General features: G+C 38.2%; 1 protein-coding gene across 2 annotated transcripts in view; it reads right to left on the reverse strand.

The window, feature by feature from the left end:
• The window catches only part of LOC123599233 (serine protease 58-like), a 135,150-nt gene that overhangs the window by 107,237 nt on the left and 1,938 nt on the right, over nt 1-25,975 (reverse strand). For both annotated transcript variants that reach the window (XR_006713058.1, XR_006713057.1), the window contains exon 2: nt 24,333-24,443. The gene's annotated coding sequence lies outside the window, so the exon portion shown is untranslated. The remainder of the gene's footprint in view (nt 1-24,332; nt 24,444-25,975) is intronic.

Consider the following 25,975-nt stretch of genomic DNA (forward strand, 5'->3'; position numbering starts at 1 on the left):
GGAAAAATTAAACCAACAGAAACCATCCCAGAAAAAGAACAGATGATGGATCTACTAGACAAAGACTTTAAAACAACTGTCTTAAAGATGCTCAAAGAACTAAAGGAAGGTGTGAAAAATATTAAGAAAATTATATATGATAAAATGGAAATATCAATAAAGAGATAGAAAAGCTAAAGGAAACAAAAAAGAAATTCTGGAACTGAAAAGTACAATAACTGAAATGAAAAATTCACTAGAGAGATTCAAAGGCATTTTTGAGCAAGCAGAAGAATCTGTAAACTTGAAGATAGGACAATGGAAATTTTTGAGCCTCAGGTACATAAAGAAAAAAGAGTGAATAAAAGTGGACAGACTGTAAGGGACCCATGAGATACCATCAAGCAGACCAACATACAGATAGTGGAAGTTCCAGAAGGAGTGGAGAGAGAGAAAAGGGCAGAGACAATACCTGAAGAGACAGTGCCCCAAAACTTCCCAAATTTGATGAAAGACATGAACATAAACATCCATGAAGCCGCAAGACCCAAGTAGGAAGAATTCAAAGAGATGCACACTGAGACATATTATAATCAAATTATCCAAAGCCAAAGACAGATTTTTAAGAGCAGCAAGAAAGAAACAACTTATCAGAAACTATGGAGACCAGAAGACAGTAGGCTGATATCTTCAAAGTGCTAAAGGCAAAAAAAAAAAAAAAAAAAATCCCTGTCAACCAAGAATACTGCATCTGGCAAAATTCCTTCAAAAGTGAGGGAGACAGGAGCACCTGGGTGGCTAAGTTGGTTGAACGTCTAACTTCGGCGCAGGTCATCATCTCCCAGTTCATGAGTTTGAGTCCCACATTGGGTTTGCTGCTGTCAGAAAAGAGCCTGCTTTGGATCCTCTGTCCCCCTCTCTCTCCCCCTCTCCCACTTGTGCTCTCTCAAAAATAAATAAACATTAAAAAAAGTGAGGGAGACAAAATGGATGACAAACCTAAATGTAAGACAGGAAACCATCAAAATCCTAGAGGAGAATACAGGTAGCAACCTCTTTGACCATGGCCACAGCAACTTCTTACTAGACTTGTCTCTGGAAGCAAGGGAAATAAAGCAAAAATGAACTACTGGGACCTCATCAAGATAAAAACTTCTGCACAGTAAAGGAAACAATCAACAAAACTATAAGGCAATGGACCAAATGGGAGAAGATATTAGCAAATGACACATTGGATGAAGGGTTAGTATCCAAAATCTATAAAGAAATTATCAAACTCAACACCCAAAAACCAAATAATCCAATGTAGAAATGGGCAGAATAAATGAATAGACACTTTTCCAAATAAGACATCCACATGGCTAACAGGCACATGAAAAGATGCTCAACATCACTTATCATCAGGGAAATACAAATCAAAACCACAATAAGATACCACCTCACACCTGTCAGAATGGCTAAAATTAACAACTCAGGAAACAACAGATGTTGGCAAGGATGCAAAGAAAGGGGAACCCTTTTGCACTATTGGGCTTGCAAACTGGTACAGCCACTCTGGAAAACAGTATGGAGGTTCCTCAAAAAATTAAAAATAGAACTACCCTATGACCCAGCAATTGCACTACTAGGTATTTATCCAAAGGATAAAAAAATGCTGATTTGAAAGTATACATGCACCCCAATGTTTACAGAAGCATTATCAACAATAGCCAAATTATGGAAAGAGCCCAAATGTCCATTGACTGATGATGAACGGATAAAGAAGATGTGGTATATACACACACACAATGGAAACCTACTTGGCAAACAAAAAGAATGAAATCTTGCCATTTGCAACAACAAGGATGGAACTAGAGTGTATTATGCTAAGTGAATTAAGTCAGGCAGAGAAAGAGAAATACCATATGATTTCACTCATATGTGGAATTTGAGAAACACAACAGATGGACATGGGGAAGGGAAGAAAAATAAGATAAAAACGGACAGGGAGGCAAACCATAAGAGACTCTTAAATACAGAGAACAAACTGAGGTTGTCGGACAGGTAGTGGGTGGGGGAATGGGCTAAATGGGTGATGGGTTTAATTACGGAGGGCACTTGTTGGGATAAGCACTGGGTGTTATATGTAAGTGATGAAGCACTAAATTTTACTCCTGAAACCAATACTACACCATATGTTTACTAACTTGAACTTAAAGTTTAAAAAAAAAAGTGAGGGAAAAATTAAGACATTCCTAGATAAACAAAAGCTGAAGGGGTTCATGACCACTGCTTGTCCTGCAAGAAATGCTCTAGGGAATCCTTCAGGTTGAAATGAATGAACACTACATGGTAACTTAAAGCCATATGAAGAAATAAAGATCTCAATAAAGGCAAATACATGGGCAAATCTAAAATCTAGTGTTATTGTTGCAATGATTTGTAACTCCACTTTTTTTCTACATTATTTAAGAGATCAACACACTTTTAAAAATTATTAGCTTATGTTTTAAAAACACAATGTATAAAGGTATGATTTTGTGACATTAACAACTGAAAGGAGTAGGGATGGAGATGTAAAGAGTTACTGTGTGCTACTGAAGTTAAGCTGGCAAAAATCCATATTAGAATGTTATAACTTTAGACTATTAAAGGTAATCCCCATGGTAATGACAAATAAACTGATATAGAATATATACAAAAGGAAATGAGGAAGGAATTTAAACATTTCACTACAAAAAATCAACTGAACACAAAAGAAGACAGTAATGCAGGAAATGAGGCACAAAAAAGCTATAAAGCATATAGAAAGCAAGGAGTAAAATGACACAGGTAAGCCCCTTATCAGTCAGCCTTAAAGCATGGATGAAACTTGCAGACACTATGCTAAGTGAAATAAACCAGTCATAAAAGGACATTGTATAATTACTGTGTTCATTTCTTTATGTGCTTGCTGATGTTTCTACCTCCATTCAGTGTGAGCTGTATAAGAGTGGCTTACGGTGTGAGCTCTCTAAGACTGTGATCTTTCTGCTTTGTTGACAGCTGTTTCTGTACCACATAGAACATAGCGGCATATGATAGGGATTAAAAAATTATTTGTTGAATGAATAAATGAAAACAAAGTTGATTCTGTTTTCAAGATGTAGTATCTTTTGACTTCATCCACAATTTAAAGACCTAATGACTGACCTGTCACCTTGTTCTGTTATTCTTGGTTTATGGTGAAAAAAAAAAAGTGTTTTATATTAAATCCCCTATTTTGGGCCCTCATTTACAGCCCCAGCCTCCATATAACATTTTTTAAGTTGGCTTCACACCTTGTGTGGAGCCCAATGTGGGGTGTTAACTCAGGATCCTGGGATCAAGACCTCAGCTGAGATCAAGAGTCAGATGCTTAACCGACAAAGCCACCTAGGTGCCCCATAATATAATAACATTTCTAATCAATTACCTCCTCTTCTAACATATTATTTTCAAACCTATAAAACACTCAAAAGAAAAATACAAAAAGTATCCATATATTTTTCACATAGACTTAACACTTTTTAACATTTTGTCACATTTGCAATCTCTCCCTCTTTCTACACACACACACACACACACACACACACACCCCTCAATAAATTATTACAGTGATAACTATAAGTTGGTAATTTTCTTTTTTCTATCATTCCTTCCATATTTAATATCTGGCATTAGTCATAACCAACAGCTTCTTGACAATGGATCATATGGAAGAAGCAGACTCAGAAAAAACATATTTTGGTGGTCCTGATGCACTTTTGAATCAACCCCATTAGTACGGTCACCAAACAGAGAAAGTGTGTGGAGCTCAAAAGCTCTGAAAACTGGAATTTACCACTATCATAAAAAATGAAATCCTGGCATATTCATTTTTCTTCTTTCGTATAACAGTGTAAAAGTGTCCCTGTATTATTCCGCTGTTTTTCTATTGGACCATCTAATCTGGAGACATTTTAAGCTATTTTGCTATTAACATTAAAATAAAAAGGAAATAAATTGATATATGTTTGAGGTATGAGAAACATTTTGAAATTGCAAGAAAGCTCATTTTAAAAGTACATAACATTTTCAAATGGCCCCAGAGAACTGAAGAGGAAAATTCAGAGCCAACATTTCATTATTGACACTAATTCTGGGAGGCACTAATGCATTACTTCCAGAATACAGTCTAGATAGTCCCAACATAATTTCTTGTGTTTAAATATATTAAGTGGAATATTTCCCCCCAGCAAGTTTGAGTAACTAGTTAATTTTTGCACAGGTTAGTATTAGAACTAGTTTGATGGAGAAAGCTGTCTGGAAGAGGAGTCAAGAAGAGTCAATCTGGAATTTGAATCCTCACATGTAATCTACTAGACTAATATAGAAATTGCTTATTTTCAGGGGTTTTTTTTTTTTTTTTTTTTTTTCAACGTTTATTTATTTTTTTGGGACAGAGAGAGACAGAGCATGAACGGGGGAGGGGCAGAGAGAGAGGGAGACACAGAATCGGAAACAGGCTCCAGGCTCTGAGCCATCAGCCCAGAGCCCGACGCGGGGCTCGAACTCATGGACCGCGAGATCGTGACCTGGCTGAAGTCGGACGCCCAACCGACTGCGCCACACAGGCGCCCCTATTTTCAGGGTTTTAATATTAAATTTACCACTAGTCAAATTATGTAAACTTGGCTTGCTTAATAGTGAGATAATATTTAGTTCTAAAATGTATTCATTCATTCATTCATTCATTCATTCATTCATTCATCAAACATTAGCATTTCCTTTACATGTCAGATATTGGGAATCCCTGGGTGAATACTACAGTTCCTGCCATCAAGTGTCATCAGTCTCTTTTGACTCTATGTAAGTATCTCTCTAAGGAAGCTAAGGAAGCAGGATGGGGTGGAGGTAAGTATAGGAAAGGATTAAAGGGGGGCAGACAAGAATACTAAGGGGTCAACAAAGAGTCAAGGTAAATATAAAGATTAACAGAAAATTAAGATGGACCTCAGAGGTGAGAAGTCTTGAACGATGAGATATAAGTATGGCTTGCCACAGACAGCACTTTAGTCTGGGCATTATGCAGATGCTTGATGGAGAAGCCAGGTGAACTGAAATCCAGACTCAGTTTCACTTGCCAAACCTCACACTCCGTGAGGCATTAGAATTGGGGGGAGGATTTGATCTGCTAAAACAGGCAACTTTTTTCCAATTCACAAAAAGATACTACGTAGGCTATTCATGTACTTGGATCTAAAGTTGTGCCTTTAACACTAAAAATATTTTTTGAGGGAGGTTGGGAGAGGCAGAGAGAGAGAGGAAGAGAGAGAATCCCAAGTAGGTTCCACACCCAGCACAGAGCATGAGGAGGGGCTTGATTTTATGACTGTGAGATCAAGACCTGAGCCAAAATCAAGAGTTGGATGCTCAACCAATGGAGCCACCCAGGCGCCCCTAAAACTAAAAATATTAAAGAGAATGACAGTGGTGCTGATAATCTATACTCAGTCAAAGGTCTGCTTGACAATTTTCTCACAAGTACAGGATTTAGGAGTATATTTTCAAGACTTGTAGGTGTAGATCTTGGGCTTATAATGAGCTATAGCAATAGATTTTTTTAACATGGAGCTTAAGTTCTTCATCCACTTTAAGAGTATACTTTAAGAATATTTGAGATGTAATATGTTAAATAAAACAAAATACTCATGTCTTGTTTACCTTTGTAGTATGACATATTAAGAATCATCTTGTTGAGGCACCTGGGTGGCTCAGTTGGTTAAGCGCCTGCCTCTTGATTTCAGCTCAGGTAATGATCCCAGGGGCATGGGATTGAGCCCAGCATTGAGCTCAGTGCTGAACGTAGAGCCTGCTTGGGATTCTCTCTTCCTCTCTCTCTCTCCCTCTCTTTCTCTCTCTACCCCCTGCCCCTCTCCCCTACTTGTGCTCTCCCTCCCTCTCTCTCTCTCTCAAAAAAAGTCATTTTGTTATTATTACTACTATCTATGACTTGAGAAAAATACCAAGTTCCAGTGTAAACCATGGTCATTTATTATTTGAACAAGATTATTTTCATTTACATGGTTTCATATTTTAAAATTTGTGGTTCTATATAAAATAAGAGAAAGTGGGCTAATATTTTTAAATACAGAATATTAATGTGGAGTTTAAGGTCCATTTTTATGCAATTTAAGTTTCCTCTGAAATACCTGGAAGCACTCCTCACACTTAAAGAAAACAGCTTGCACCTTCATGTTCACAAAAACTGTACTGTGAAACTAAAACACAAAACAAAGCGTTGTGTGGCCGTGTATTTTATTGAACCTAGAATCTAATAGCTGTTTGGCAAGTCAACCTAAGACATAATATTTTTGATTCCTTAAGTGTCAAAATGTATTAAGTGTTCACTGTACAAAGCATTGTGGAATTAAGCAGATAACAGAAAATATACTGTTTCTGTCTTCAAAGGGATAAGGTTATTTTGGCATTGAAATATTTCTTTTCAGAAAGCTGATAGCAGCGGCAATGTGGGTAGAATATGGGCAAGATCGGTAGGTGTCTTCTCCTGTTTGGATCTCTCTTTGAGGCACCTGTTAGCTCTCCTGGTCTCTTAGAGTTGCCTGTAGCTCACCTCTGGAAATTCTTCCCTTTCCAATTCCTTCTTTTATTATGCCCATATCAAAATTACTTGCTTATAATCTATTTTCGTAGGGATTAATTGCCACAGTGACCGCTAACTAATCTGATAAACTAATCCATGCTAAGGTATGTTTTAGTTTTATCCCTTTGAGTAACATATTTATGTTTTACTCTCTTTTTAGAGACATACCTTAATGCATTAAAGTGATTCTACTGGTAGGGATTTCTACATGAGTGATGGATCTTTTAGTGTCCCTTAAATTAACCTTTTGAGGGGCTGCCAACATTGTTTCCCTGTCCTGAGGGTGGAAGAGGAAAAAAAAAATGGGCTAAGTCTTTGCATTGCCTAGAAGAGTTCTTAATTACATGCTTACCAAAATCCATGAGGGGGCAGGTGGTTTCTTCTCCACCTCGTAGGATCCTCTGTTTCAACAAGCCCAGCCCAGTTTTCCACAATTCTTATTGGAAGAAAATGTATTTTTCTTTTTTTTTTTTTTTTTAAATTTTTTTTTTCAACGTTTATTTATTTTTGGGACAGAGAGAGACAGAGCATGAACGGGGGAGGGGCAGAGAGAGAGGGAGACACAGAATCGGAAACAGGCTCTAGGCTCTGAGCCATCAGCCCAGAGCCCGACGCAGGGCTCGAACTCACGGACCGCGAGATCGTGACCTGGCTGAAGTCGGACGCTCAACCGACTGCGCCACCCAGGCGCCCCGAAAATGTATTTTTCAAAATAAGGGCGCAAGCAGCATTCTGGGCAGGACAATTCTTTGTATTACAGGATAGTATTGTACATGGCAGGAAATTTTAGCATCCCTGGTCCTAACCCACTAGACTCCAGTAGCATCTCCCCTGCTACCCCACCTGCCCAGTCACTATGACAACCAATATACCACCCCCACATTTCCAAATGTGTGGTGATGATTATTAGGCAACCCTTTTAGAGCCAGTTAGAACCTTCTCTGTAGGAAGCACAACATACCCCACTAGCCACATCCTCAAAGGAGGCGAGTAGTGGTCAACCTCTAGTGACCATGTCTCTGTTCAGGAATACTGTGTACGACTGGGGAAAAGGCAGACATAAACTTTCCCCTCAACATTTTTCCAGTCAACTATTTTACCCTAAATCAGGTATTCAGACTAAAAGGATGGGAAATTCTTCTAAAAGTAAAGGCTTTCTTCAGATGGCAGCTTAATAAGGAATCATTTGGTGGTTTGACATTGATCTTTCTAATATTGTGACAGTATCCCTGAAAGAAACTATTCCTTTTGGGAGTAACATAACTTCAGAATTTCATATTACTATATTTGGAGTCACATTTGGTCTCATTCAAAAGATCATTAAAATTTTTTTTTTAATGTTCATTTATTTTTGAGAGAGAGAGAGAGAGACAGACAGACAGACAGAGTGCAAGTGAGGGAGGGGCAGAGAGAGAGGGAAACACAGAATCTGAAGCAGGCCCCAGGCTCTGAGCTGTCAGCACAGAGCCTGACACTAGACTTGAACTCATTGACCACGAGATCATGACTTGAGCCAAGGTCAGATGCTTAACTGACTGAGCCACTCAGGTGCCCCTCAAAGATCATTTTTTAAAGAATCAGTACAGGGGCGCCTGGGTGGCGCAGTTGGTTAAGCGTCCGACTTCAGCCAGGTCACGATCTCGCGCTCTGTGAGTTCGAGCCCCACGTCGGGCTCTGGGCTGATGGCTCAGAGCCTGGAGCCTGTTTCCGATTCTGTGTCTCCCTCTCTCTCTGCCCCTCCCCCGTTCATGCTCTGTCTCTCTCTGTCCCAAAAATAAATAAACGTTGAAAAAAATTTAAAAAAAAAAGAATCAGTACATAAGGAAAAATGGGGACAGAAGTCCCATGTCTCAAATGCTGTGGTAACACACTAAAACATTGATTTTTTAAAAATTGTTCACTTGACACAATTTTCAGTAAGTCAATTTGTATTAATTTTATTAATTTTTCATAGTCTTATGATTAGATGGCTTAAAGATAAAGGTAAAAATAAGAACTATGTAACATCAAAGCAAAATGCATTTCTAGTTTATGGTGAGTAGATCAAAGTTTCAGGGACCATAAAGAGTTTCATTGGGGGAGTAAAGTCCTTTTGTTTTCTTTCAGATAAGATATATGTATAAAGGGCTCATGAATGATAATAGTGCTGTTGTATTAAATAAGAACATGACTGACAAAATTATGTTAAAATAAATTTTAAAACAATTTATTTAAAATAAAATTATGTGGGGGTGTCTGGGTGGCTCAGTTGGTTAAGCATCTGACTCTTGGTTTTGGCTCAGGTCATGATCTTGCGGTTCATGAGTTTGAGGCCCACGTTGAGCTCCGAGCAGGCAGTATTAAGCTTGCTTGGGATTCTGTCTCTCTCTCCCTTTCTCTCTCTCTCTCTCTCTCTGCCCCTACCCCACTTGTGCTCTCTCTTCTCTCTCTCTCAAAATAAATACATTTTTAAAAAATAAATAAAAGAAAATTATGTGGGAAATAAATTTTGAAATAATTTGTTTAAAAGTCTGTGGTAACTTTAAGAGGATGGCAGGTAGGGAACATGACTTTTGAAAATATGAATGTATTCTTGCAATGCTAATGGTTATCCCCAAAGTAAGGGTTAAGATGGGCTTCTGTTTAAAAAAAAAATTAGGGGCGCCTGGGTGGCTCAGTCGTTATGTGTCTGACATCGGCTCAGGTCATGATCTCACGGTTTGTGGGTTTCAAGCCCCGTGTCAGGCCCTGTGCTGACAGCTTAGAGCCTGGAGCCGGCTTTGGATTCTGTGTCTCTCTCTCTCTGCCCCTTCCCTGCTTGCTCTCTGTCTCTCTCTCTCTCTCTTGAAAATAAAGATACATTAAAAAAATTTTTTTTAAATAATAAAATTTTTTTTTAGGTTTATTTATTTACTTTGAGAGATGCAGAGACAGCATGAGTGGGAGAGGGTCAGAGAGAAAGGGAGAGAGAGAGAATCCCAAGCAGGCTCCACACTGTCAGCACAGAGCCCGATGCAGGGCTCAAACCCATGAAACCATGAGATCACGACCTGAGCCAAAACCAAGAGTCAGACACCTTACCGACTGAGCCACCCAGGTGCCCAGAGATGGGTTTCTATTATAACTATTTGTACATTTGGTACAAAATGATGCTGATGTGGTGCTATATGGGTGGTTAAACTATTGGTTATGTTGATAAGAAAGCCAATTATATTTCTTCACTAATGGTCTATGTGTTGGTCAGATGCCAACTTAGGAAAATGGTCACTCTGCTCTGAGTTCCAGGAATGCAGGGGCCATGTTAATCCCACTCCATCTCTAGTGACTAGGCACAGTTCCTAGCACACAGAAGGCCCTCATAAGAGCAGAGGAGTTGAAAAACATTTACTCATTTTTTTCTAGTGTAACAGGCACAGCCCTTGATGATTCTCTCCCTGAACCACTTTCAATACAACAACTTCTGACGGCTAATAACAACTCTCATCTCTATGCGTTTACTGTGTACCTGGCAATGATACCACTATTTCATTTAATTATTAAACCAATTTCATGGCACAGGCATTATTGCCAACATTTTCAGATAAAGAAGCTGAATCTTAGGTCAGTGATTTGCTTGGGATTACGTGGCACCAAAATGCAAATCCAGGTCTCCAAGGCTTGGGTCTATTTATTGAGCGCCTGTTGTGAGTGAGCCACTGTGGTAGGAGATAGATTTCATAAGATAAGCCTCTGCCCTCTGGTGAGGAAGAGGGTCATGTAAACAGGTCATTCCATTCACTATTAAAAGGGCTGAAACAGAGAAAGTTATAAGGCAGCAGCTAGTAAAATTTAAGGAGAGAGGAGTAATTACTTGAATTTAGAGATGTTGCTAATCACACAATGATAGAATAATAGGATTTATATGTTGGCTCTCCAATTCCCAGAGGCAAGCAAGTCATGGAAGATGAGCAAAACTATCACATCTGGATGTCGAACAATTCTGTCCCCAGGTCCAATTTGCCTTCAGGGAGCTCTGCACAGTGAGCCCACCATTGTATAATGAACAGTTTTGCTGTGCCTATACCACACTTACCTCAAACGCCCCAGTGTAGTTCTGACAGCTCACACCACCCCCAGCAATTTGGAAAGCTTCTCCCTGTTACTTCTGAGAGTCACCAAAGGGGCACCTCACATGTAGAGACAAATCAAGCCGTTCTTCTACTCGGGTTACGACTTGCCAACGTCCACCGCAACTAAAGCTTCCTAAAGAAACCTGCTGCCACCTCTGCTAAGGACTGTTAAGCAGTCCGTGACCCATGACCCACTCACCCCTAATTCTGCCTTTACCCAGCAAAGCCATGAGAGGTGGGAGGAAGCCCCCCTCTGCATTCCACTGGCCTCCAAGACCTCCTGTCTTTCACTGTAGAATTAGCACCTCTTGTCTCTCACAGAATTTCTTCCCATCTTTATCACCTTTAAGCAAAAACTTATCTCAACAGGAAGAAAAAGCAGCAGTTTTCTGTGTGTTTCCTATCCTGTTTATAGACTTCCAAGCAAAATGTTTTCTTTCCCTACTACTGACATACAAGTAAACACACACATACATACAAGCACTCACACAGGGAGCCTGGAGATAGAAATCTAGACCAAAGCTACACAATTGGCCATTACCCTTACCACACCGGAATGTTTAATGCCTTATATTTGTGTCATTAAAAGAAACCACTCAGGGTTTTTTCCCCCCCAAAAGGAAAAAAAAACAGTTTATATTAAATATGAATGAATATTTACTTGTAGAGACCCAAAAACACACAAAAAAGTTCACAAATTTTAAATTTCAGTCTCAGCCAAGACACCCTATTACATATGGGTGAATAATCGAGAGTCAGGAATATTAAGTTTGGTGGTTAAAATCATCCAGGTAATGGCAGAGCCAGGGTCAGGATTTAGGTTTTTCAATCCCCAGTCCAGTGCTCTTTCTCTTGAGGGGGGGAGGGGGGAGGGAGGGAGGGAGGAGGAGGTTAAAAGAGGTGTAGTTTGATACTTTTTCCTTTCTGGAAGAAAGAAGAATGGGTTTCTCTGTTCTCCCTCAGCTAGTTTTTGGTCAGTTTTTGGTCATCTGCTAGGTATGTGTCATTTCTGGCTCTCGCATTTTCAACACAGCCGACTCTTGTGTACTGAGCTCTGAGCCTCCGTGGTTTTATGGAATGTTCAACATAAGCCTCCTCCAAAGGGAGACTTGTGCAGAGCTCCTCATTCTAAAAATATGCTGTTTGGGTTGAAATGGTTAAATTACTAAGGCTCCTTTTTTTGGAGGTTGAATTGTGCCTACATTCCTTTTCACTGTTTTCCTTTTCAAATTGAGTCTTATAATCTACCTTTCCACCTCTATGTTTTTATTCTTTTGAACAAACTGAGCATGATATGCTCCACACAGCCTAGAAGCAGTTACTTATGTGTCCTAATAAATCAGTTTCTCTGATTGTCATTAATATTCAAACATTTTCCCTTAGTGTGGTTGCCTAGATATGCTGCCACAGGGCCTGGAACATATTTCACCAGTACTAGATGTAGTATTAATTTTCTGTTCTGCCTCCCTCTTGCTGGTCCAGGGAATGGCTAGCTCCTTTTCTTCATCTTCATCAGAAAGTAGAAAACTATGCGCATCTGCCACATTCATAATGCTTTTGGCTTCTTTAAGTGTGATGGGGGGGGATGTTGGGGGTAGATTTGTAGCAGCTGTTTTACCACATTCCTGTGAAAATGCCTGTAGGCATAGACTGTTCCACTCAAGCCACAAAAAGACCTCTCTGGCCCTGGTAAATCTGCCTTGGCAGATCTGTCAGAATGCAGGGTCCCAGACTCTAGTCTGCATAAGAAATACCTAAGGGTGCAGATTGCTGGAATACACCGTCAGACTCTGTCTATCTAGGGTAGAGCTGAGGACCCTTTAGCAACATCCTGGTGATTCTGATGCAGGCTGTCTACAGAGCATTCTCTGGGTTTTAGAATTGGGGTCATTTCTTTAAAAAAATTTTTCTTAAAATTATGGCTGGATGGCCAGTTTTGAGGAATGTTATAGAGGGGATTAACAAACAGATGGGGGAGTGGGCCAGATTTCTCAAATCCCTCCCTTCCCATCTCTCTGATTCTATGATTCTGCATTTTTTGGATTATATATAATACATCTGAATCCATGGAATTTAAGCTCAGTTCGGAGAGATTTCTTGGCATCTTTTTCTCCCTACTGAAGCTCCTGCAAAATGAAGGGTTATGCTAAAATGTAGAAAATATGTGTGTAGACGCTTTGGGAACTTCCTGGGCTTATTCTTTAGTAAATAAATAAAACCACAGTCCACAGTCTATAGTCCCTCCCTGTTCATACCTTCTGGGCACAGTTTGCTTGGTTTTACAAGATTAGGACTGAAGTGGGGGGTAGTTTCTGTGAATAGGAGCAGAAGAGGAATATGCCCTGAGAATTGAGGTAAGCCTTACATCCTGAAGGGGATGGTCTGGAACATCAGGACACAGCAGGGCTCACTTACGGGTGGGGCAGACAGACCTTCTGTGATATGACTTTAGAAGAGACAAGGGCACTTTTGTATGAAATTTCTTTAGAAGGGGTTTTGGTGCCAAGGAGGACTGCCAAAACCTCATACTCTGTAAAGATAAAACTTAAAGATATATACCTGGAAGATTATTTCTTAAATTCACTCTATTACATATGAAGGATTTCAATGATTGTTTCCAGAAAGCTGTTTTTAATGTGGAGGGGGAAACTACCATAGAAAGTTGGAGTGAGGGGAGAAAATAATGGAAATGAGGAAGACACCGTAAAAATAGACAGTTGGCACCATGACTGTTCTTACTCTGTTGATTTTATTCAGTATGCAAGGCACACCATAAAATCCTGGAGAAAAAGACCTGACCTTGTAACAACCTCAGCTAATGAAAGAATAGAAATTCTATGTAAATTTGAAGACAGAGGGCCCTGACAAAGCAAATGCCACTGTGTTCTCATACACTAGAGGGAGGGCCTCTGGCTCTCACTCAGAGGCAGCCTCAGGTCTGGCTATTAAATGGTAATATACATTTAAACATCAACATGGAATCTCTTCAAGAAATTCCCTATGAGCTGCCTTCCACATTAGGGGTTTCCAAACAGGGATAGTGTAAGGGATGATGTAAAACCAGGATAGAGAGAGGAATCTTGAAGAAAAATCAAAGCCAGATAGGTAGGAAGACTCAAAGCAGACAAGAAACTTCTAGATCAGACAATCTAGACAGACAACCTAGACAGACTACAAAGGCCAGATAACGCAGAAGGGATGATACCTAGCACAGTGCTTGGCACTTAGGGACATTTCATAAATTGTCATGGAAGGATGGGAAGGAGGACAGGGCTTCCTGGTAAAAACTTTCTAAGTTATCAGAAGAGGCTGTGGGCTACAAAGTGTGTTGTTATGACTAAAAGGCAACTGGGTCTAAATCTAGAATCCAAACAGCAAAGGGTATTAGTACTTCCTTTCAGAGACCTATGCAGAAGCACAACTCAGGAAACCAAAGCAAGTGGCTTAGCCCATTGGTAAATGATCCAAAGGCAATGTGACACAGACTAGAAACAAGGTTCAACGACGTACCTGGTAGGGACATTTCTGCTGAGAGCTCAGGAGAAGTGCCTTGAGGCAGTACTTGTGGTTTATCTCTTCTTTCATAGTTAGTGGCCCCTGCACTTCCTTTTTCTCAAATCCCTCTTTCTACATAAAGTTTAATTTTGCTCCAGAACATTTGTGAATGTTGAAATCAGTGAAAAGGGTGAAAGAAAGGAAGTGAATTAAAGAGGAAGTAGGAAGAGGCCAGGTCCTTGATGGAGGCATTTTCTTTTTCTTGGTTCCTGCATGTGGCTCAAGGAAGACCCCCAAAATTTGACATCAGGTTGGCTAGAGTAATGTTATCCAGTTGTCCATGGGCGGTAGTGGGGGTGGGGGTGGGTCTTTCACTATATCTTCTGGTGGACTTTATTGGTTAGTAAATCTTGAACTCCAGCAGCAAGTATTTCCTGTATGCTTTCTCCATGCCAGACTCTGGCCATGAGAGAAGTACCCACACTATTCTGCCCTTAGAAACCTATAGTCTGGTAGGGGAGAAATAGTCATACATTTTCATTTGCTTGAAAGAAAAGAACAGGGTGCCATGAGAGTTCTTAGCAAGGAAACATATGTGAGGAGGTGACATTTAAGCTGAGACCTGAAGAGTAAGATTTCATCAGTAATAAAGAGAAAAGGTGAGGGTTTCAGGCAGAGGGAACAGCATGTGCAGAAGCAGTGACAGTTTCCAAATCACAATATAGAAGGGCCTTAGAGGCAGCAATTCGAATGATGGGCTAGAAGCTATTTTCACATAGCATTTTACATAAGATTTATAAAATATCAATTGTGGATATCAAAGGAAAGATGGGCTTGATATATATTATAAGAGATACAGCACCCCAAATCTCCTTTGTGCTACTACTATGCAGGAGACATGAGATAGGTCAGGCCTGTTTGAAGACCCAAAAGAAGGCAATTGTGGCCAAAGCATAAACCTCAATGAGAGACTGGCTGAAGATGAAGCCACAATTCAGGTAGAGCCGAGGAGCCTTACTGGGCAGGTTACAAATTGTTAATTTTATCCTAAGTGTAATGGGGAGCCATTAAGGGTTTTAAGCTGGAGAGTAACATGATCTGATTTTACAGTTTAAGATCACTTGAGCTTCTTGATAGAAATGAATTGCAAGGGACAGAAGCTAATTGCAATGGTCCTGTCCCGGAGCAATACATATGTATTCCTCATTTAATTCTCACAACAGCCCCCCAAAATGAGGGAACTGATGCCCTCTGAGGTTATATAAACTGCCCAGCATAACACTAGGAGAAGAAAAAAAATGTATACAATTTATTATTGTGCAGTTAATGCCTGGGACATACCAATAAAATCTCAATGATTGTTTTGTCATAAAATTCTGTCAGTAGGTGATGGTCATATCCAGAATGCAGTGATCCCAAAAGGATTTATATGTGTTTTTGCAGCAAGAAAGTTCCTGACCCCGGCTGCTCATCCAAGAGATAGTATAGATACAGCCACGTATGATTAAAGCTATTATAGGATTTTGCTCTTAAAAACCTTTCTTATCATTGTTAAATGTGCAAAAGACCTCTTTTCACTGTTTGGACCTTTTTGTCAAGTTGTTTTCCAGGAAGTGGTTGCTAGGAGTGAAAGAGTTTTATTATTTAGAGCTAAGGGGAGCCTAGATATCCCATCATCTTAAAAAGTACAAAAAAAAAAAAAAAAAAAAAAAACCCTACTCTGCAACACCATTTGTACCAGTCCACCTGCTTTTTATTTATTTGTGGTTATCTCTTTTTGCTAATGATTCTCTGAAAGCACACACTAAGGCTTGTACCTAAATACTGTCATGGAGACTGCTGGAGGAGTCTGACTGCCAGGGCCCTTCAGAGCCAACAGCTGCTTCTAATAACAGTGAGTACATGCATGCTAAGTGACTACAGAGGCCCCTGCCATCAGTGTGAGTGCCAGCTGCCTGCACAATGCATGACTTACCCTTGAACATGGTTGCCTTTACATTCTGATGATGCTTACCACTGGGGGAAACCCCACCAAGACTGAAGTTGTACCAAGCAGGTTACAGAGACACTGTTCCACATCTGGGACAACTTCTCACCCAGGTCCTGAAGTTCTTAGCTGGGTCTCCCTTTGTGCCCTCTCATACCACCCCTTAACAGTATCTTTGCTTATTAACCTAAAAGTGTGTGTGCCCTTTTGCTCTTACAAAACTGCCATGTGCTAGGCTGTTTATAGCTTTTGTGTAGTCACTAAACTTAAAACATTTTTTAACCTTGTTTGATATTTATAATGTGTCACCTGCAATTATTACGGTACCTGTTGGAAACAAATAGACATAAGACCCATCAGTAAGTGTCTAATAATCTCTAGATAAAAGTCACAACTGCATGTAACCAGAATCACATGCTCAGAATCACAGTTCAGATCCACATGGCACCTTTGAGGTCACTTAGGCCAAGCTTCCATTTAATAGACGAAGGAACTGAGGCAGTGACAGGCCAAGGGATTTATCCAGGCCAATAAGCAGGGTAATGGGCAAGCTGGAGCTATTCCAGTCTCCTCAGTCTCAGTTCAGAAAGCCTTTAGAGATATACATATATTATTAAACTTTTTAATATATAAACATAAATTCAGTCCTCAGAATTGGACTTAACATTTATTTACTGGATCTCTTACTGTACAAGGACTGGATTTTCCTCCCAACATTTGGGCAGATACTAGCAAATATACAAACTGAAGTCACTTCCCTTGGCCCATGTCATAAATTATTGAGAGCAAACTGCAATTATGATGGAGACTAAGTTTATCTCCAGAATGTCCACCTTTGTTCCCCATCCTCATTCTCTCTTCTTTCTTTGGTATTCCTCCCAGCCTTGCTGATATCTTTTTTTTTTTTTTTTTTTGAGAGAGAGAGCAAGAGAGGGTGCAAGTCAGTGAGGGGCAGAGAGAGAGAGAGAGAGAGAGAGAAAGAGAGAGAGAAGTGAGGCTCATCCGAGGTGGGGCTTGTGCTCACCTGAAACAGGGCATGAGCCTACCTTAAGTGGGGCTTGAACTCACAAAGACCTGAACCAAAGTCAGATGCTTGACTGACTGAGACACCCAGGCACCCGCAGTCTTGCTGGTATCTTAAGATACGTATCCCAACCTATACATGGGCCCTTGGCCTTCCACACTTACAACATAAGATAATGCTTTATGTCTAGACCTTTTCCCATCTCATTTCCTCCTTTGCCTACATAAACTTACCTATATAGTATACACTTTCCTCTTAGTTTCTTCTCTCAGGTATGATGTTAGCAAAGCTCATGTGCTAATTACAACATAAATGTGTTCCTGTCTTTGCCTATCATGAGATGTTATCACTTTATCAGTCACTGTCTTGAATTACGATATTATTTCACTCTCTTGAGTTACGATATTATTTCTAGAAACCTCTATTAAAATGTAAGCAATGATGGAAAGAGCCCAAATGCCCATCAACTGATGAATGGATAAAGAAGAGGTGGTAGATATATACAATGGAATATTATTTGGCAATCAAAAAGAATGAAATCTTGCCATTTGCAACAACATGGATGGAACTAGAGTGTATTATGCTAAGGGAAATAAGTCAGACAAAAACAAATATCAAATGATTTCACTCATATGTGGAATTTGAGAAACAAAACAGGTGAACACAGGGGAAGGGAAGCAAAAATAAGATAAAAACAAAGAGGGAGACAAACCACAAGAGATTCTTAAATACAGAGAACAAACTGAGTGTTGCTGAAGGGGTTTTGGGTGGGGGGTGGGCTTAATGGGTGATGGGCATTAAGGAGGGCACTTGTTCGGATGAGTACTGGGTATTATAAGTGATGAATCACTAAATTATATTCTTGAAATCATTATTACACTACATGTTAACTAATTTGGACTTAAAAAAAAAATAATAAAAGCTACCTAAATAAAAGCTACCTAATAAAAGCTACCTATATGTACACATACACACACACAATGTTAGCCAGGAGGTAAAATCCATGAAGGCGGTACTGTGTGAAAACAATACACCCTGCTAGAATTAAACTGTAAGCCTGTCCCTCCCCAAGTTATAAGCATTTGTGTCACACCTCTTTCAGTAGAAATATAATAGCATCTGGTGCTCAATACAAGTGTATCTAATATATACCAAGTCTGTAGATGATTCTGGATGTTTTCTTTTTCTCCAGCTGGAACACATAGGTCAGTGACTACGCAACTGTAAGATTAAATAAGGGATGGATTATGAAGACATCCTTTTTTTTTTTTTTTTTTTTGCCTTGATTCAAATTATATTTCTTAACTTTGGAAGTTAATTGTGGAAATATGAACTGCCAGTCAGAAATGGCATTCAACTGAAAAAGCGTAAAATATGCTTATTTGAATTCACAGATTCAAATATTTTGGGCACACACTTTTGGGTAAATGGTCATTCTATAGGCTGACCTTTATATGTGCAGCCAATTATGATTGGCTTCTCTATTATCTAATGTTCTTTCCACCTTCCTTTCATACTAGATGGATCAATTATGACAATGTTTTCTTGTGGTAAAAATAGCCCTCAAATCACAGAAGCTTAAAATGACAAGATTTCTTTCTCTGACCTCAGAGACCAAGGTAGACAGAGAAGCTACCAATTTTAAGCATGAACAGTTATAGTGGCATAGGGAAAGAGAGAGTAGAAAAAAATGCATTGGCTTTTTAAGCTTATAGTATTTCCCCAGCCACAGCAAGTTGCATGGATACATCCAACCTTTAGGGAGCACTCCAACTTTAAGATGTGCGATCCAACACAGTTGAACACTGAAAATATTTAGTAGAGAGTGCTAATATCACTTCAGATTACTTGTAATTCCCTAAACCTACCATTTAACTTAATTCTTTTTTGTTCTTGAAAGAATGCTTTTGTCAGCCTTATACACCTGGATCTCTACCTAGTAAATGTCACTTCTTTTCTAGAATATTCCATAATCTCCCTGATAGAATTCATTTCTAGATCATCTTTATCCATTGAATATACACATATATGTGATGTTTATAGTATCTAGACATATATATATATTTTAATATTAATTAATTAATTTAGAGCATGCACATGTGAGAGCAATCCGGGGAGGGGCAGAGGGAGAGAAATAAAGAACCCAAGCAGGCTCCATGATGTCAGTGCAGAGCCTGACATGGAACTTGATCTCATGAACCATGAGATCATGACCTGAGCTGAAATCAAGAGTTGGATGCTTAACAGACTGAGCCACCTAGGCACTCCTAGACTAATATATTTTAATAAGGAATTTATGTTTATCTGAGTTTCATCTACCTCCTCAAAAGACCATGTTTTCCTTACTCATCTACATAATCTTAGTTCCCATCATGGTGGTTGGTGCAAGTAGATAGTCACTAAAAAAAGGTGTCCATAAAGTCCTTTTGCAGTTTTAATTTTTTTTCAATATATGAAATTGTCAAATTGGTTTCCATAGAACACCCAGTGCTCATCCCAAAAGGTGCCCTCCTCAATACCCATCACCCACCCTCCCCTCCCTCCCACCCCCATCAACCCTCAGTTTGTTCTCAGTTTTTAAGAGTCTCTTATGCTTTGGCTCTCTCCCACTCTAACCTCTTTTTTTTTCTTCCCCTCCCCCATGGGTTTCTGTTAAGTTTCTCAGGATCCACATAAGAGTGAAAACATATGGTAACTGTCTTTCTCTGTATGGCTTATTTCACTTAGCATAACACTCTCCAGTTCCATCCACGTTGTTACAAAGGGCCATATTTCATTCTTTCTCATTGCCACGTAGTACTCCATTGTGTATATAAACCACAATTTCTTTATCCATTCATCAGTTGATGGACATTTAGGCTCTTTCCATAATTTGGCTATTGTTGAGAGTGCTGCTTTGCAGTTTTAATTTTTAATACTTCTTCTTTGAGAAATAATAGAGAAGGAATCTACTCAAGATTCAAATAAAATTGTGAGATGTTCATTTTTCTAATATATTTCCTTTATTTTCTTGTTAATAAACTCCCGTTACATTCATTAAGGCTCAATTGAATTGCTGAAAATGATATTATTTAAAATGATGATGGAGATGTTGAAAGCTAAAAGATCTACATCCTCTTGTCTAGTTGGGAGATATCTGCACATAAATAATTAGAGTAATGCAATAAATGAAGATATTACCAAGTAAGTCCTGATCTGGAGAGAAAGAACCCTTTAACTCTGCCTAGGGAGGTTGGCGATGGCTTCCCAAAGGAGATGACATTTGAGCTAAGTTTTAGAAAAGACAAGAGATAGTCAGATGAGAATAGTAAGGGGGTAATGGTAGGGGTAAAAGCCACAGCATCAAGAAATGTGTGCTACTTTTACGGCAATTCACTGAAATGTTGAACAGATTAACATTTCTGTATCAATGTTCTCATTTGCAGACTAAGATTGTACCTACCTGCCAATCTCAAATGGATGTTATGAGGGTAACAACTGTTATGAGGGTAAATGTGTGGTTATATAAAAAATTGGAGAGCACCAATGTACATAAGATGGAGACCTTGTAGGGTCAGTGGAATTTTGATGGGTAAGGAAAGGGGTTTAAGACATACCATCTTACCATATAAGATGGTAAGAATCGGGTAAGCATGACTCCAAGGAGAAAAGTTGGTTAGGTGAGGGAAAATCGATCCTTTTGGCAAGTAAGGAGGATATCAAGTTAAACTTCAAACACTAATCAATCAGGCACAAGTATAGAAGTCTAGTTTAGCAGCAGAAAAAGCTGGTTGTCTTAATATGGCTCAATATTTTTTTGTTGGAAGAGAAAGGAAGCAAATCTGGAGTTATAAAATTGATTCAGAGTCCAAATGGGGGTAAGCTTCTTAATGCTCATTGTATCTCCAATTCCATGCCTTTAAATCATGCAAGGCTATTTATCATATGTGGCCCTCAAACAATATGCAAATAGGTTAAGCACAAATACATAATTTAGTAGGGTTAAAAAAATGAAAAAGGGAATGTGATAAATTGTAATTCAAGGAAAAGAGAAAGACACAAAGAATCTTCTATAGTGTGATATTGAATCAATCAGGATGTCTTAACGGAAACCTAGATTCAAACTGATTTAAATAATAAGGAAATGTATCATATATAACAAAGGAGGGCAGGCATCAGAACTGGTTGATCATGAATATAAGCAGTAGCTCAAGAATATCATGGGGATTCCAGAGTCCTTCTAGCTCTCCACTCTCTTGGCCTAGGTGTGTTGGGTTTGTCTTAAGGGTAGCTCCTCTCTTTCATAGCAAGATAGCTACAGCAGTTTCAAGGGGAATAGAATTTCCATGGCTGGCTAGGACTAATCATGTGGGGTAGAACATGTGCTGGGGAATAAAGCTTAAAGAAACTTACACTGCTATCATCATCTGATTTCTCAGGACAGAGTTGGAAACATGGCAGCCAATAGGCCAAATTATCATCGCAGATGTTTTGTTTGACTAGTGTGGTGTTAAAAAAAATTGAATGAGCTGCTCACTTGTGTAAGTCAGAAGATTTTATTTATTTTTAAAAATCATACTTCTGTATTATCTTAAAGATAATAGTCTAGCTAATTATGCCTGCATTCCACTTATCTAAAGCTGGCTGGAGTACATTAGTTACATCCCCTTTAGACAGAGCATTCCAATTCTAATTTACTGGAGCCTCATCATTCCCTAATATGTAATAACCTGGCCTGCTTTACTCAAGTTACCTACTGAGCCTTTCATTGGGGAAATTATTCCCAAAGATTTTTAAGAGCTTTGTGGCATTTTTGTAATCATGAACATGTCTCTTACAGGCATTTGTCCAATGGTTCAAAAGAATAGAAGGCAAGAGCCACATCTAGCTGGAGAGTGTGTCTTTGCCAATTCCATTGTACAAATTGAGTGACTTTATTAACTTATAATTTTCATAGCCATAAAACTTAGCGTTTGACATCCGTACCCAATAGAATTGTTACAAAGATAAATAGCTTCTTTACCTTCAAAGGAAGTAAGGATGTATTTTTATTCATATTTTATCAATGAAAGAATTGCTTTCATATTTATGCTTGATAGCCAAGAAACAAATATTTTTTCCTATAAGATTTTCAGTCAAATATTAGTCATTCTTACCTTTGTAAAGCTTCAGTTCAAGGATACTGTCTGTTGGTTATACTCGAAGTGTATTTACAAAGTAGCTCTATTACTTACTAGTTGTATCACCCATCATTGGTTAAACAAAATTAAATAAAGTTTAAAAGGAACCATTAAAAAGTGAAAATTGGGGGTGCCTCGATGGCTCAATAGGTTAAGTGTCAGACTCTGGATTTTGGCTCACGTCACGATCTCACGGTTTGTGAGTTCAGGTCCCGTGTCTGGTTCTGTGCTGGCAGAATGGAGCCTACTTGGATTTCTCTCTCTCTCTCCCTCTTTCTGCCCCTCCCCTGCTGGTGCTCTCTCTCTCAAAATAAAACTTTATAAAAAAAGTGAAAATTGGATTTGTAGTATCTTCTACACTTATAATTGTTAGAGAAAAGAAACAGCTTTCAACATTATAATAAGGCTTTTCTTTAATTATGAAATATTTCAAACATAGAAAAAGAAAGAGAATATAACAAACACCTGTGCATCAACTACTAAGGTACCATATTTGCTTCAAATTTTAAAAATTATTTTTTAAAAAATCAATCATTACCGATATAGTTGAAGTTATCTGTATACATCTCTTCAATCCCATTTCTCATTATAAACACCCAGAAATAACAGCCACTACAATGGATTTGATGTTTATTAATCTTACGCATATTTGAAACTCTTAAACCATGTATCCATAAATCTATAAACAATGTATTGTTTTGCATGTCATACAATTTTATAATCATGGTATAATACACATATTCAGCTGACACTTGCCTTTTCTCAATATTATTTTTGAGACTTACCCACTTTAATACATGATACTGTATTAATTTTAATGTACAGTACTCTGCTATATGCAAATATCACATTATTTTAATTCATTCTCCTACTGATAAACATTTAGGCTGTTTCTACAGAGACTTTTTTTTAAGTTTATTTATTTTGAAAGAGAGAGAGTGCGCATGAGTGGGAGAGAGGCAGAGAGAGAGGGAGAGAAAGAATCCGAAGCAGGCTCCACACTGTCAGTGCAGATACTGATGTGGGGCTTGAACTCACCAACTGTGAGATCATGACCTGAGCTGAAATCAAGAGTCGGATGCTTAAACGACTGAGCCACCCAGGCACCCTACAGAGATTTTTTAAAAATACATCAGTTTGTTGTACTCTTGGGGGTGCATATGAATGAAGCTGTGCCTCAGAACATACCACATGGTATTGTTACTGTGAGAAGCAGCTCAATCATGAATCAAACTTTCTTTTCTGGAGTTGCGTTGCTTCTTGTGACATAATTGGACAGAGGGAATCACATACTAACTATAAATGTCAGATGCTTAAAAAGTATAGACAGATTTGAAGGAATTCATGCTATACAGAGGATAAATACTGCTTCCTCTTTGCCCCAGAACATCAAAATACATTACTGTGGATGATGACTGTTTTAAAAATGTCTGAATTTTGAATTTAATTCCATAATTTCAGTGAAGTTCAGTAATTGGTTTCTGGATTAGTAATATGACTTTACCATTGGGTGAGCATAAATACACAAAATCCAGGCTCATTTTTCTTTTTCAGAGCTTAGAAAAATGTGACAAATTTCAGATACTGAAGCAGCGTTAGGTTTCATAGCATAAAACCAATATAGCATAATGGATATGAAGCTCACACTTTAAACCACTAATTTTCCCTAATTAAATCCAAATATAAATGACATAGTAAAATATCATTCAAATATTTTCTACCTGAACTTTGGTTTTGATTGTCCCTGAAAGAGAATGACTATTCTGACTGTCCCCTCAGTGACAGTCAGTTTCAACTGCTCTGGAGGTTAATGCCTATCTTTCAGAGGTCTCAAATTCTCTCTGTAGTCCATATTAGTCTCATGGCGGCCTAGTCATCTTCATTGAAGTTAGATGATATACCAGTCAACCTAACTTAAGTATTGTATACTAATAATTCCTAAATTGAAATTACTTACAGGAAGGATTCTTTCTCTTCATATTATTTGTCAATCACAGTCATCTTCAAGTTTGTTCCATTATTCTGGGACCCAGGTGAAAGGGGCATCCCATCTTTGGGACATGCCATTCTTGTCATACAAGGAAAAGAGAGATGTCAGAACTATGTGGCAAACGTCACTTCCTTTAATATTTCACTGAACAAATCAAGGCAAAGGGCCAAGCCTGCTGTTAAAAGTAGGGAGGTAAAGTCCTCCCATTAGAAGGGACATAAATATTTGGGAACAGTAATTCAATTTACCTAGAGGTTGTTTTCATTCTCAAGAAGGTATCCTTTTGCAATGTTTATAAAATCTTTTTTTTTTTTTTTTTTTTTTTAGGTTTTCCTAATTATACATACACTTTCTTATCTCTGACATGGGGTTTAGTCCAATTTAATATTTTCTATTACACTACAAAAAATAAGAGTTAAAATTACTTTGAAAAATAATATCTAGAGAACCCATGCATAAAATTGTGATCTAAGTGTAACCAATATTAACTTATAAGCTGATATAATTTTCCTCTGAATGAAGGAAAGTAACTGATTACCACCCCACTCCAGTTCCAGCCATCAGGGGGCCCACAAAAAGAATTTTATATGGTTGTTATTTAGGATGATACCATATAAGTAGTCTCTTCAGGTCTCATGAAAATTTCACCATTTTTGTGTGATGTCACAAGGAAGAGAGGTTTAACATACATAGGTGGCAAATAATAGATTTTTAGATTTAATTATATATGACATGTACATTCAGGCAATCTTTTCTTTTTAATCTAGCAATTCTTCCTTCTGTATTACTTTTTAAAAGTTATTTGTAAACAGCTGGTACCATGGGCACTGAATCCAGCTTTACTTAATCTTTCTGTCTTTGCAGCAGTCCAAAGATACCTTGGAAATTATTGGTTTATTTTCTAAAAATAAAGCAAATGATCTCATTTTGGGGAGCCAGCTTCTTCTTAAATGATATTTTACAATTAGATGGTTTAAAACAACTCTGTTTGGCTTTTTAATAACAAATGTGACAATCATGTGCAACAAAATTTATTCACTTATGGAATAATAATAATAATAATATTTATAGCTAACACTTATAGAATGCTACTGGCATTGTTCTCAGTGCTATATATATATATATATATATATATATATACATATATATATATATATATACACATATATCTATTCATTTAATCCTCACAACCCTGTGAGATAAGATACTAATATTATCCCCATTTTATACATGAGGGATCTATAATAACTTTAATACATATCTAAATTCAACTTTGGAATAGTAAGTCATGTTTGACAGGGTTTATCAGCAAGACTAGGAAGCTGGCCAGTTAAAGCAGGAAACAAACAGAAGAAAGGGAAGTAGTAGCAGAAGCTGTTTAGAGGTTTCCTGAATCTTACTCTATTCTCTTAACAAAATTCAAACAAACAAAATACTGAGTCAATTCTTTTAAGCTATTAGGCAAAGGAGAATTATTTTCCACTTAGCTTTAGGTCAACAAATAATAACCTTTTGGTTCTGGTGAAAGGCAAAATCTGGAACTTATACATATGTTACATTATGATCTTGAAACATTAGCCTTTTTTAATCTTCAAAAGAACACAGGAACT

This window comes from Leopardus geoffroyi, chromosome C1 (assembly GCF_018350155.1).
Source record: "Leopardus geoffroyi isolate Oge1 chromosome C1, O.geoffroyi_Oge1_pat1.0, whole genome shotgun sequence".
Lineage (NCBI taxonomy): Eukaryota > Metazoa > Chordata > Mammalia > Carnivora > Felidae > Leopardus > Leopardus geoffroyi.